The sequence below is a fragment of the Thamnophis elegans genome, chromosome 5, assembly GCF_009769535.1.
Source record: "Thamnophis elegans isolate rThaEle1 chromosome 5, rThaEle1.pri, whole genome shotgun sequence".
Taxonomy (NCBI): Eukaryota; Metazoa; Chordata; class Lepidosauria; order Squamata; family Colubridae; genus Thamnophis; species Thamnophis elegans.
The window spans coordinates 36695960-36709266 of record NC_045545.1 but is presented as its reverse complement, the minus strand read 5'-3'; the positions used below and the strand labels follow the sequence as shown (position 1 = coordinate 36709266).

Below are 13307 nucleotides of genomic sequence, written 5' to 3'. Positions count from 1 at the left end.
TGAGTTCCCCAGGCTTATGGTTCTGGGGGATTTCAATTTGCCTTCGCTCGGTGAACACTCTGATGGAGCGCAGGAGTTCATGGCTTTCATGACAGCCATGGGCCTGACCCAAGTAATCCGGGGCCCAACTCACTCAGCGGGTCACATGCTCGACCTCGTATTTCTCTCGGAGCAGTGGACTTGTGATCTTGGTCTGAGGGGTAGTGAGATCTTACCCCTGTCATGGTCAGACCACTACCTACTGAGGCTTGACTTTTGGAGACCAAACCCCCACTGTAGGAAGGAGGAACCGACCAGGTGGTTCCGCCCCAGGTGACTTATGGACCCGTTGGGTTTTCAGACGGAGCTTGGGGTTATTCCTGATACTCTCGCCCGCAGTCCGGCAGAGACTCTGGCTGCTGCTTGGAATTCAGCAGCGACAGAGGCTCTTAACCGGATTGTGCCTTTACGGCCTCTCCGAGGCAGTGGATCCAGGAGGGACCCTTGGTTTACTGAGGAACTCCGGGAGATGAAGCGCCGAAGGATACGCCTAGAGCACCAATGGAGGTCCAGTAAATCCGAATCGAACCGAGCACTTTTAACATCCTGCATCAGAGAGTACATCGGGGCAATCAGGACGTCAAAAAGAACTTACATTGCCTCTCTGATTGCTTCCGCTGAGTCGCGCCCAGCCGCCCTGTTCAGGATAACCCGTTCCCTCCTAAATAGGAGGGATATGGATGATCCTTTGCAGGGCAGGGCTGAGGATTACGTCCAATTCCTCGCGGATAAAGTTGCTCGGTTTCGGGCAGACCTGGACTCCAATCCTGCAGAACCAGCCGAGGCACTAAGGGATAATCTGGTAGGTCATCGCTGGATTGATTTTCAAGCTGTTACCCCTGAGGACATGGACAAGGCTATGAGAGCTGTAGGTGCCTCCACATGCGTGCTGGACCCGTGCCCCTCCTGGCTGGTTGTTAACAGCAGGGAGGTGACACGGGGCTGGATCCAGGCGGTTGTTGCCGCCTCCCTACAGGAGGGGGTCTTTCCCCCCGCTCTAAAGGCGGTGGTGGTGAGACCCCTCTTGAAGAAACCATCTTTGGATCCAGCCGTTCTAAACAACTATTGTCCAGTCTCCAACCTCCCCTTTGTGGGGAAGGTTGTTGAGAAGGTGGTGGCCTTTCAGCTCCAGCGGTCCTTGGAGGAAGCCAGTTATCTTGATCCATTCCAGTCAGGCTTCAGGCCTGGCTACAGCACAGAAACCGCTTTGGTCGCATTGACCGATGATCTCTGGAGAGCCAGGGATGGAGGCCATGCCTCCATCCTGGTACTCCTTGACCTCTCTGCGGCTTTCGATACCATCGACCATGGTATCCTTCTGTGACGACTGCGGGAGGTGGGGGTGGGAGGCACTGTCTTATGGTGGTTCTCCTCTTACCTCTCAGACAGGTCGCAGTCGGTGTTAGTCAGAGGGCAGAGATCAACCCCTAGGCCCCTAACATATGGGGTGCCGCAGGGTTCGGTCCTGTCCCCCCTTCTTTTTAATATCTACATGAAACCGCTGGGCGAGATCATTCGACGGCACGGGATAAAATACCACCAGTATGCGGACGATACACAGTTGTATCTGTCCGCCCCGTGCCAACTCAATGAAGCGATGGACGTGATGAGCCAGGGCCTTGAAGCTGTTAGAGACTGGATGGGGGTTAACAAGCTTGTTCTCAATCCAGATAAGACCGAGTGGCTGCTGTGCTTCCCTCCCACTAATTGGCCAAGTGTTCCATCTCTCAGGCTGGGGGGTCAAATACTACGCCCCTCAGATAGGGTACGCAACTTGGGAGTCCTCCTGGACCCACAGCTGACTTTTGAACATCATTTCAAAAAGGTAGGTTTCCAATTACCCGCCCGAGTGTTTGATTGCTGAATGAAAGTTGTGTTTTATTATTTTTTCTTTGTGCACATATTGTTTTGTTTCTGACCTTGCACCCCCCTCCCCTGTGGTTGTAAGCCGCCCTGAGTCCCCTCAGGGAAAAGGGCGGCATATAAATCCCAATAAACCTAAACCTAAACCTAATCATTTGTCAGCTGTGACCAGGGGGCCATTTGCCCAGGTTCGCCTGGTGCACCAGTTGCGTCCCTACCTGAACCGGGAGGCTCTCACAACAGTCACTCGTGCCCTTGTGACCTCTAGGCTGGAGTACTGCAATGTGCTCTACATGGGGCTGCCCTTGAAGAGTATTCGGCGGCTTCAGCTGGTCCAGAATGCAGCCGCGCGAGCGATCGTGGGTGCACCTCGTTTCACCCACGTAACACCTATCCTCCGCGAGCTGCACTGGCTGCCTGTTGATCTCCGGGTGCGCTTCAAGGTGCTAGTTGTCACCTACAAAGCCCTTCATGGTATTGGATCTGGGTACTTGAGAGACCGCCTACTGCCAATTACCTCCACTAGGCCAATAAGATCCCATAGATTAGGCCTCCTCCGAATCCCATCAGCCGGCCAATGTCGACTGGCAACTACCCAGAGGAGAGCCTTCTCGGTGGCTGCTCCGACCCTTTGGAACGAACTCCCCGTGGAGATTCGTACCCTCACCACCCTCCAGACCTTCCGCGTAGCCCTTAAAACCTGGCTGTCCCGACAGGCCTGGGGCTAAAGACTTCAACCCCACTCGAATAGTATGACTGTTGCGCTTTTTAACGATGTATTGTCTTCATGTTTGTAACTTGTTGTCCTTCGCTTCCCTTGAATTGTGAGCCGCCCTGAGTCCCCTCAGGGAAAAGGGCGGCATACAAATAAAGTAATCTAATCTAATCTAATCTATTTGGCCAAAGGTGCTATCCAGGAATCATTTGAAAGGCTCTGATAATTTTCAAATGCCCATGATAGCTGCTTGAACTGGCATTACAGATTTCCATACTGCTGTCAGCTGTCTATTTATTTATTTATTTATTTATTTATTTATTTACTTATTTATTAATAAAATTTATAGGCCACGCAATCCTGAAGGACTCTGGGCAGCTTACAAAAAGAAGAGGAAAAAGAAATAATAAAAAATAAAAAAGACAGATTTAAAATCGCAACACATGCACTCGTTCTGATCGGGGCTGGACCTCAACAATGAGGTCAACAGCCCCAGGCCTGCTGGAATAGCTAGGTTTTAACAGCTTTTCTGAAGGCCATGAGAGTGGGTAAGGTCTGGATCTCTGGGGGTAGCTCATTCCAAAGGGTCGGAGCAGCCACAGAGAAGGCTCTCCTCCGGGGAGTCACCAGCCGACATTGTCGGTGGGATCTTCCTGGCTGTTGGGAGGTATGTGGCAGTAGACGGTCTCGCAGGTACTAAGCCATATAGGGCTTTAAAGGTAATAACCAACACCTTGAATTGCGTCTGGAGACCAATAGGTAGCCAGTGCAGCTCGCGGAGGATAGGTGTAATGTGGGTGTACCTCGGTACACGCAATATCACTCACGCGACTGCATTCTGGACTAGTTGCAGTCTCCGAACACTTTTCAAGGGTAGCCCCATGTAGAGCACATTGCAGTAATCCAGACTTGAGGTGACAAGGGCGTGAGTAACCGTTTGAAGTGACTCCCGATCCAAATAGGGCCGCAATTGATGCACCAGGCGAACCTGGGCAAAGACCCCCCTGGTCACAGCCGACAGATGCTGTCCCAGTGTTAGCTGTGGATCCAGGAGGACCCCCAAATTGTGGGCCCTCTCTGAGGGGTGTAAATTTTCACCCCCCAGGATTAAGGATGGACTGTCTGGGCTGTCCTTTGGGGGCAGCATCCACAGCCACTCAGTCTTGTCAGGATTTAGTGCAAGTTTGTTCACTCCCATCCAGATCCTGACAGCTTCCAGGCATCGGCACATCACGTCCGCCGCTACACTGAGCTGGTACGGGGCAGAGAGACACAATTGCGTATCTTCTGTATATTGATGGTACTTAACCCCTGCTGTCGAATGATCTCACCCAGCGGCTTCATGTAGATGTTAAATAGGAGGGGGGACAAGACCGAATCCTGTGGCACACCACATTTAAGGGGCCTAGGGGTTGACCTTTGCCCCCTGACCAACACCGACTGCAACCTGTCAGAGAGGTAAGAGGAGAACCACCATAAAACGGTGCCTCTCACTCCCACCTCTTCCAGCCGTCGCAGCAGGATACCATGGTCGATGGTATCAAAGGCCGCTGAGAGGTCAAGAAGCACCAGGATAGAGAAATGTCCTCTATCCCTAGCCCGCCAGAGATCATTGGTCAGTGCGACCAAAGCGGTTTCCGTGCTGTACCCAGGCTTGAAACCAGACTGAAAGGAGTCTAGATAATCCACTTCATTCAAGGTCCGTCGGAGTTGAAGCGCCACCACCTTCTCGACAACCTTCCCCAGAAAAGGAAGTTGGAAAAAGGACGATAGTTCTTGAGAATAGCTGGGTCCAGAGAAGGCTTCTTGAGGAGGGGTCTCACCACTGCTTCCTTTAATGGACGTGGGAAAGACCCCTCCTGCAAAGATGCATTCGTAATCATCTGGAGCCAGCCTCGTGTTACCTCTCTGCTGGTCGAAACCAGCCAGGAGGGGCACGGGTCCAGTAAACAGGTGGAGGCACTCATCGCTCCCATGGCCTTGTCCACTTCCTCAGGAGTGACAAACTCGAACTCATCCCAGCAAATCTGACCAAGACTCTCCCTCGGCATCTCCGCTGGTACTGCCCAAGTGGAGTCCAGGTCTGCCCGAATCTGAGTGATTTTATCTGACAGAAACTGAACAAACTCCTCAGCTCTTCCCTGCAGGGGTTTCCCCGCCTCCTCACCTTTCAGGAGGGAGCGGGTCACCCTAAACAGGACGGCTGGGGAAGATTCCGTGGATGCAATAAGAGTGGAAAAATGTATACATTTTGCCACCCGTATCACCACTAAATAAGTCCTGATAAAGGCTCTTAATAGTGCTCAGTCAGATTCGGAGTTACTAGCCCTCCAGCATCGCTCTAGGCGTCTCTTTTGGCGCTTCATCTCCCGGAGTTGCTTGGTAAACCAAGGTGCCCTCCTGGATCCACTGCCGCGGAGAGGCCACAAAGGCACAATCCAATCCAGTGTCTCAGCCGCCGCAACATTCCAGGCAGCGACCAAGGACTCTGTCGGATTGTGGACAAGGGAGTCAGGTATCTCTCCAAGCTCCTTCTGAAATCTCTCAGGGTCCATCAGGCACCTGGGGCGGAACCACTTAATCGGCTCCACCTCCCCCTGTGATGGGGGAGTAGCATCCTAAAGTCAAGCCTCAGCAAGGAGTGATCTGACCATGACAAGGGCGAGGTCTCTATTCCCCTTAATTCAAGACCACGTCTCCACTGCCCCAAGAGAAATACAAGGTCGAGTGTGTGTCCCGCTCTATGAGTTGGACGCTGAACTACTTGGGTCAAGTCCATGGTTGTCATGGAAGCCATGAACACCTGTGCCCTATCAGAGTGTTCACCCAGAGATGGCAGATTGAAGTCCCCCAGTACCATTAGTCTGGGGAACTCCACTGCCAACCCGGCTACTGTCTCTAGGAGCACAGGCAGGGCTGTTGTGACGCAGCTGGGAGGTAGGTACATCAAGAACAAGCCCAATTGAACCCCTACGTCCAACTTCAAGAGGAGAGACTCACACCCCACAATCTCTGGGGAGGGATCCTGCAAGGAGCTAACGACCTTCGGATAATAACTGCTACTCCCCCACCCCTTTTTGGTGTCGTGGTTGGTGGAGCACCTGGAACCCATCTGGGCACATTTCTGAGAGGGGGACTCGTCCCTCTTGGTCCAGCCAGGTTTCAGTTATACATGCCAGGTCTGCCTAGACTAATAGTCCCCAAAGTGGGGTGTACAATTATTTATTTTATTGATTGATTGATATGTATATACATAGTCCAGGAATGCAGGAAGAAAATGTTAGAATGTTGTATTTCCATTTAATGTTTATACTTAAAAAGCAGGAAATTAAGCTGCATTAATAGTGAACTGAATATATAAACTATATATTTGGGGGATATTTTAAAGCATTTGCAATATAAATGCTTTATAGTACATGCAGTATGCCAATATATATGCAGTAGTACATGCATATAATATATCAATAAATAAGAAAACATCCATTTGGAATTCATGCTCTTTTTTCTTCTTTCAGATGGCATTGATAAAATCAAAAAGTTTGGAGACCAGTGGTTCAGACTAATCTGTAGGATTATATATAAGAATGTCCAAGAATTGCTTTGTAGGTTCTGTTGGGAATAAATCGAATAAATCAAGCCCAACAGATCAATAGCAATACTAAATGCTATGCACAAGCCAAGTTCAGTGGGTATTTGTCTTTGCTTTTAAAATCCTTATAGGCAGCAGGCAGAGATTCCACCAGCATTTAAAAACGTAATGAAATGATGAGGTGGCTCTTTTGCTGGAACAAACCAGGAAGTGGTATAATTAAAGCAGGAAATGTTTGGGGCATTTTTGTTGCAGAAAATGACAGGCGTTAGATTTCTCAGGATACAGGAAAAGTTTATTTGGCAGCCAGGTTCAGAAAGCTAGCCCATGGCTTAGCATTGCAAGTTCTGAACCCCCTTAATTATCGAAGCACACATTCTTATACATTCTCAAAAGCATTGCAACACGGAAATACTTAACACATTTCTTAGTGGTTACCTTGAGGAGAAAACCTTATAAGGAGATGGGATCTTACTTCTCCTTTTGTTTCAGGTATGGCTTACGTGTTATTAACGAACTTTAATTGAACTTTGTGGTTTGGACTTTCAACATAAGTTTCGACATAGGGACGTTGGCGAGAACATCCTGTGGTTAGTGAATGGGGACACTTCCTTTAAGTAACTTCTAACTGTCCCTGTTATTCTATTGCAAGTTCCAACTCTTGTCTATGTGACTTTTAATATAGAAGTAAAGGGGTTCTAAGAGGCTGTCCAGCCTGACCCAGTAGCTTTCACACTTAATGTCCAAATCTCACTTTACGGCTGCTTTATCCCCCCCTTCTAGACTCTATTAATACCCACAATTGAGTCTAGCCTGTTAGATTAAAAATACAAGCATGCAGAATACAGAATAGCAAATCTTATAGCACATCAATACACATCTTAGGGCTTGTCTTCCAGAATCACTTTCCCTTCTTCTATGAGTGCAATTTGAATATAGGAGCTAGTATCTGAAGCTTCATCTTCCATGAAGGTATGTGGGATTAGGCTTTCCATTAACATTAACTCCTTTTCAGCCCGTATCTCTTTTACAGACCTCATAACAAGCTGTTTAAGCAAGGATATTATGGAAGGGATAATATCTTGCAATTCCACATAATAAAAGCAACAGCATTTGTTTAATCCAACCTGTTTCTGGTAGCCAAGAGAACCATTCAGAGTCTTGTGGTCTTTAACCAATTGAGGAAGCTGGGTTTCGTAGTTCTTTAACTACCCCTCCCCAGATCGCTCTTGATTTATTCATATAGAAACAGCAATCTTCTCCCAGGAATACACATAGCCCACGTTTTTCAGCAGTTAAAATATGTATGACACGCCAGTTCACAATTTGGTTCAGGCTTTCTTGGAATTCTTCTGACAGCTGCCTGAACTGTGTAATGGAGTGGGTCATTCCACCTACACCTGTTCCAACTGCAGTCCTTATTCTCAAGATTGCTAATAGCGGAATTAGGAGCTGCACTCTTTTCTGGACATGTCCCATGAGGGGTACAGGGAAGGTCTGTTCCCTACTTACCACCCATTTTAGGGAGGAGGTTTATTAGAGTGCATGTGCCAGTCCAATTGGTGGATAAACATAGATATGCATTTCTCCCACATAGAAAGAAAACTCCATTTTCTCCTACACATATGCTGATGTTCATGGAGAAGGCATGGGCTCGGAGGTTCCTTTCATTAGTCCAGACTTGTAAGATTCCTGCTAGGATCATATCACTCAGGAGTTATAATGGAACTTCTTGATTAGGATCCATTAACTTATTCCTGAGGCCTGGTCCTTCAAAGAGATATTGCAAAAGTGAACACAAATTCCCATATTGGATTGTTTTGAAAGCCAAACGGGAATTCAGGGTGGGTGGAATGGCCTTGGGCAGCTTCCAGTGGTCAAATTTCCCTCCCTTCGGTTAAAAAAAACAAGTGGAGGTGACTTTCTGTTGGAAGATCTTGTGAGCAGAGACATGATGCAAATCAATTTTATATCTACAAGGATTTTCCTGGGGGCAAGATTTTTAGACATTTTTTTTTTAGACATTTATTACGATTTATAGGCCGCCCTTCTCCCTGAGGGGACTCAGGGCGGCTTACAATCACGGGAAGGGGGTGCAATAATACAAGACAAACAGTGAGTAAACAAGATAGATAATAAAACACCAACTTGCATTCAACAGTCAACCAACACTCGGGCGGGTAATTTAAAAACTTATCCCCAGGCCTGCTGGGAGAGCCAGGTCTTAAGGGCCGTGCGGAAGGTCTGGATGGTGGTGAGGGTACGAATCTCAACGGGGAGATCGTTCCACAGGGTCGGAGCTGCAACAGAAAAGGCTCTCCTCCGTGTAGTCGCCAGTCGACATTGACTGGCAGATGGAATCCGGAGGAGGCCCAATCTGTGCGATCTAATCGGTCGAAGGGAGGTAATCGGCAGAAGGCGGTCTCTCAAGTACCCAGATCCACTACCATGGAGTGCTTTAAAGGTGGTCATCAATACCCTGAAGCGCACCCGGAGATCGACAGGTAGCCAGTGCAGCTCGCGGATACATAAGATACATTTCAGATGGGCATTGTTCCTCTGATAGGAACAGGAATGCCAGGCTCCTATTATACTGCAAAGAACCCATTCCCACGGTTCCTCAAACATAAGTGTCGACAGAAGATTCACACTCCTCTTTGTCACAGTCAATGATTTTAGCCTCAGCAACTGTCTTCCTCTGGAGGGGGCAATTCCTGGGGATGAATATGCAATACACAATTAAGTACATTCACTAAAGCAAGAGATAAAGTAGTTATGTCTATGAATACTTGGCTTGCCATTTCCTGACAGGTGCTCAAACTTTCTAATACATCTTATAGCTAATAAATGGAACGTTGTCTTCCTTCCTTCAATTCTTCAGTCGTACGTTGAGAAGTCAGCTTCCAGAGGGTGACTTCAGTAGGGCTTCTTCTTCTGCCCTGTAGAGCTTACCATTGCCGGTAGGGAAGCTTATAGGGAGTGTTTCTTTAAAGCATATCACTAGAGGATGGGCTTCATCCTGGTCTGCCTTCCAATACACATCAGCAGCTGGCTTAACTTGAGTCCAGTGATCCAAAACTTGCATTCCAACACTTTTACTTACATGACCACAGTATACGGGTCCTTCCATCTAGGTTTCAAATTCTTCTCCTTTCCAGTGTTTTTTCCTATACTTTTTCTCCCACCTGAATATTATGACTAGGGGTGATCAGACATGGTGGACTGAGGGACACACAGTATTGCTGGATTCTTGTATTTCTTTTCAGTTCTCTCACCATTTTGGTTCACCCATAGGCCCCTATTTGACCTAGGTGCCCTATATGATTTTTCAAGTTAGCACTTATAACTGGGGGTCTCCCAAACATCACTTCAAAAGGAGATAACCCAATCCCTTTTGCATAGAGTATCACACAGACTAAAGTTGCCATTGGCAATGCATTCACCCATTTATGGCTACAATTGCCTTATATAGCCCACACTTGGGCATGTCTGTGAAATCAATAGCTAATGAATCCATGGGATAATATCCTTTGAGTTGACTGAGCACACATGCTACACCTTTCACTTACATGGGCACACAGTGCATGTAAGTGGTCAATGTAAGATGGAGTTCTTCTGCTTTGGAATATCTGGAGCTCAGTCTCCTTCACATTTTCAATGCTGCATAAGTTATCATGTCAGGGTGGCTTCTGATCACCTCGGGTTGCTGACAGCCTTGTTTTTCTGTCAGCTGCTTTTCCCTTTTCTGCTGGATCCAACCATCCAGATTTAGAGTCCTTTACGTGGGGTAAATCTTATCTTTTCCTTAACAGTGCGATTCACACATTTGCTTAATTTCTTTCCTGAGGCTGTTAAAAGACACCTTTCCCCATAATCAGCAGTATTGATATGCAAAGTAAGGAAGGCATATAGAGTCAGTTCAGAAGTTCACCCTTCATTCTTTGTTCTCTTGTAATGCTCCATATAAAGCCCATAATTTTGCTACTTGGCTTTGTTAACCATAAATGTCCCTTCATTTCTAAAATTCTTTGAATTGCATGGCTTGTGTAAATAAAAGTAGCCTGTCCAAAAGTTAATTTATTAGCTTCTTCTATCATGAGCCGTGGTGGCTAGAATCTTTAGGCAATGTGGCCAGCCTTTTGCAACACAGTCCAGTTGTTTACATAGATAAGCCACAGTTTGTTGCCAACTTCCCTTTTCTTATCAGAGCCTGACTTCAGGGCTTTTTACACTTGTTTCTGCTTTAAACCCCAAACAAAGGGTTCTTTTCACCCCGCTTTGCAAATGTGTAAGGAGGTTTGGCTAGAAGTGCAAAATTTGAAATCCTCATCCTGCAATTTGGCACACAGCTTCTTTTCACTCATTTCCTATTGTCTTATTGGAGTAGCGCATTACTTTGCCAAAAAGGTAGGTGAATTATTATTTTTTCAAATCCTTGGCAAGCAAACTGCCTCTTGTGACCAGTTACTAGGTTTTCCCCAAAGCAAACAGTTTTTGGCTGTCTCTATGTATTGAGGTGGTAGGCAGACAGGCATGGCTGGAGGCTTTACTTGTATATTAGTGGTACATGATGAGATGCATAGCCTGGTGGATTAAATTCTTGAACCACCATTACCGCCATATCTCATCTGGGGGGGTGCCTCATTTTAGGGCCATTTTTTCTTCCTCAAAGGACAGTGTAACTCCCATTTTGCATAGGATCACACCTCAAAAGAGGAACTGGGCATTCAGGCATGTCTTGGGACATTTTGTAGTCAGTGGCCTTTTTCTTTTCTTTTCACCAAATACATTGACCTCTGCTTTGGAATTATTTGACAACGCAACTGTCAGCAATTCAGCTTTACGTTGCATCCTGTCTTCTTTCTTTCTTCTTCTTTCTTCTTTCTTTCTTTCTTTCTTTCTTCTTTCTTTTCTTTCTTTCTTTCTTTCTTTCTAAAGACCTTTCATGCATTTCATTTATTCAAGCCACACAGACCTTCAGGCTTTCTTTTCTTGCTAACTGGAAGGTCTTTCTCTGATGGGCATGGATCTATCTATTTGGCCCCTCCCTCGACAATTCTTCTGGCAAGTTTCCATAGCCTCCCACTCTTTCTGTCTTTCTCTCTGAAATTGAGCCCAATAATACGTTTTGTCATGCCCCCCCTTTTTGTCTTCTGTATTATTTATTTATTACCCCTAATGTCATCTGCAGAGTGACCAATGAAGATCATATTGATCATTCTCTTACTTCTTCAAACTCAGATTCGAATGTGATATTTTGCCTAAAGTTTTTGATAAATGCATTCTAGGATTTCCTCTAGATTTTCCTTCCTATTTCTGTTGAATTTATATAGACCTTCCTGAATTCTTAACTTTTGTGAATCCTACCAAAACTAAGGTCCATAGTTTTCAGCTGAATGGACTAGGTCCCAATCTGGTTCCTTCAGTAACCCTGTCAGTCTGGATTTTTTTTTCATGTTCCTTCTGCAAAGGCTTATTCATGGTTATCTTCACCCGTCTTCTTTTCTCTGGGGTTAATAAAATTTCCATCAGAATTTGTATGTCAGCTCAAGCAGGACTGGTGAGTCAGAAAAATGGATGGACATGCATCTCATCTGGATTTTCTTATATGCAGGAATTTGATTTTTCCACTTATATAAATCAGTCATTGAGAATGGCGCATATCCACACCTTATGTAGCTCCCCCTCAGCTTCTGGCAATAAAATTTTCCTTAGGGGCAATTTGAGTTTTTGTCTCAACTGCTCCCTCTGGACCAGGTTTGTGGTCCACTTGATTTGTTCCTCTTGTAACCTTTTTTGGTTTCCTTTCTCCTGGCCCCACCTAATGGGACCGTTTGTTCATTCTAACCAATATCTGATTCCACTTTTTTGTCTCCCTGGGTCTCCTACCCCTTCAGTGTCAACCACTTCATGTTAAGGCTACACAGGTGGAGGGCACTGATCTCAGAGACACACTCACTCTTTCTCTTTTTAAACACTTAAACACATCAACAAAGACAAACATGCAAGCTAAAACATTCAGACGCCCTCTTTTTCTTTTGTTTCTTATCTCTTATCTATGTCTCTTTTGTGGATTCATATGGTGGTTTGACTAGGAGGGCAAAATTCAGTATCCATATTCTACAATACCCTGCTACAACCAAAAAAAACCCCTTCATAATTGTCTCCTATTAGTTGGTTTTGTTGTTAAATCAAATAATTTAAACACACAATAACTACAAGAATGAAACTTTTCTCGTGTCCTTTTGGATTGGAGACATCTTAGTTTCAATTACCTTGAGGGTGCACAAAGACTTAGACACACCTTAGAATTTCAACAGACAGTACATAAAATTAATCAAGTCCAATTTACCGAGATCGTCCCATTCAATAGGCTTTACCTTTTTATTACCTGCTAAATGCCTTACGTTTGCTCAAAGTTATGCCCAATGTTCTATCTCCTTATGCAATAGATGGTTAATACCTGCCTCTGCCTTGGGGTGTTCCATAATCTTGGATTTCCTAGCCACGTGGCATATTTTTAAAAGTCCAATTCTTGATCTCCCAGCCCACGCTGGCATATTTTTAAAGATCATTAACACATCATTTGCATCTGGGTGGGGCCTTGATTCATCTCATGGGGCCAGAATCTGATGCCCTGCAGAAAGGCACCCCAAATCTTGGAACAATGTCTTTTAGTACACACAAAACAAGAGATCTCTAATCCCATTTCTGGGACTATTGTGGGGAATCTATTAGCCACACAGCACCTGGGAGCCCTGTAGAAGGATTCCAAGGAAGTTTTTCCATCTATCTTTGGGTTGTTTTTTCACAACTGAGACAGGCTGCCGCACCCTGATAACCTTTTGAGTTGTGAGCCACCCTGAGTCCCTTCAGGGAAAAGGGCGCATACAAATAATATCAAATTCAAATTCAAATTCAAATTAACAACAGCATATGTGTCTCTAACTACCGATCCCTGCAAACAACCTCCTTGAGGCTTGTGCAATGGGGGTGAGGGTAATTTCTCTGCCAGAGACTTTACTAAAACTTTTCTGAAGGTTTTTTTTTTCCAACATGTATTGGAGGGGCGTTCAAGGAACACTCTCCACCCTCCCATAT

The 13307-nt window shown here is 45.9% G+C and overlaps 1 protein-coding gene across 1 annotated transcript in view; it reads left to right on the top strand.

The window, feature by feature from the left end:
• Window positions 1-13307, top strand: part of SLC5A9 (solute carrier family 5 member 9) — a 64485-nt gene that overhangs the window by 17523 nt on the left and 33655 nt on the right.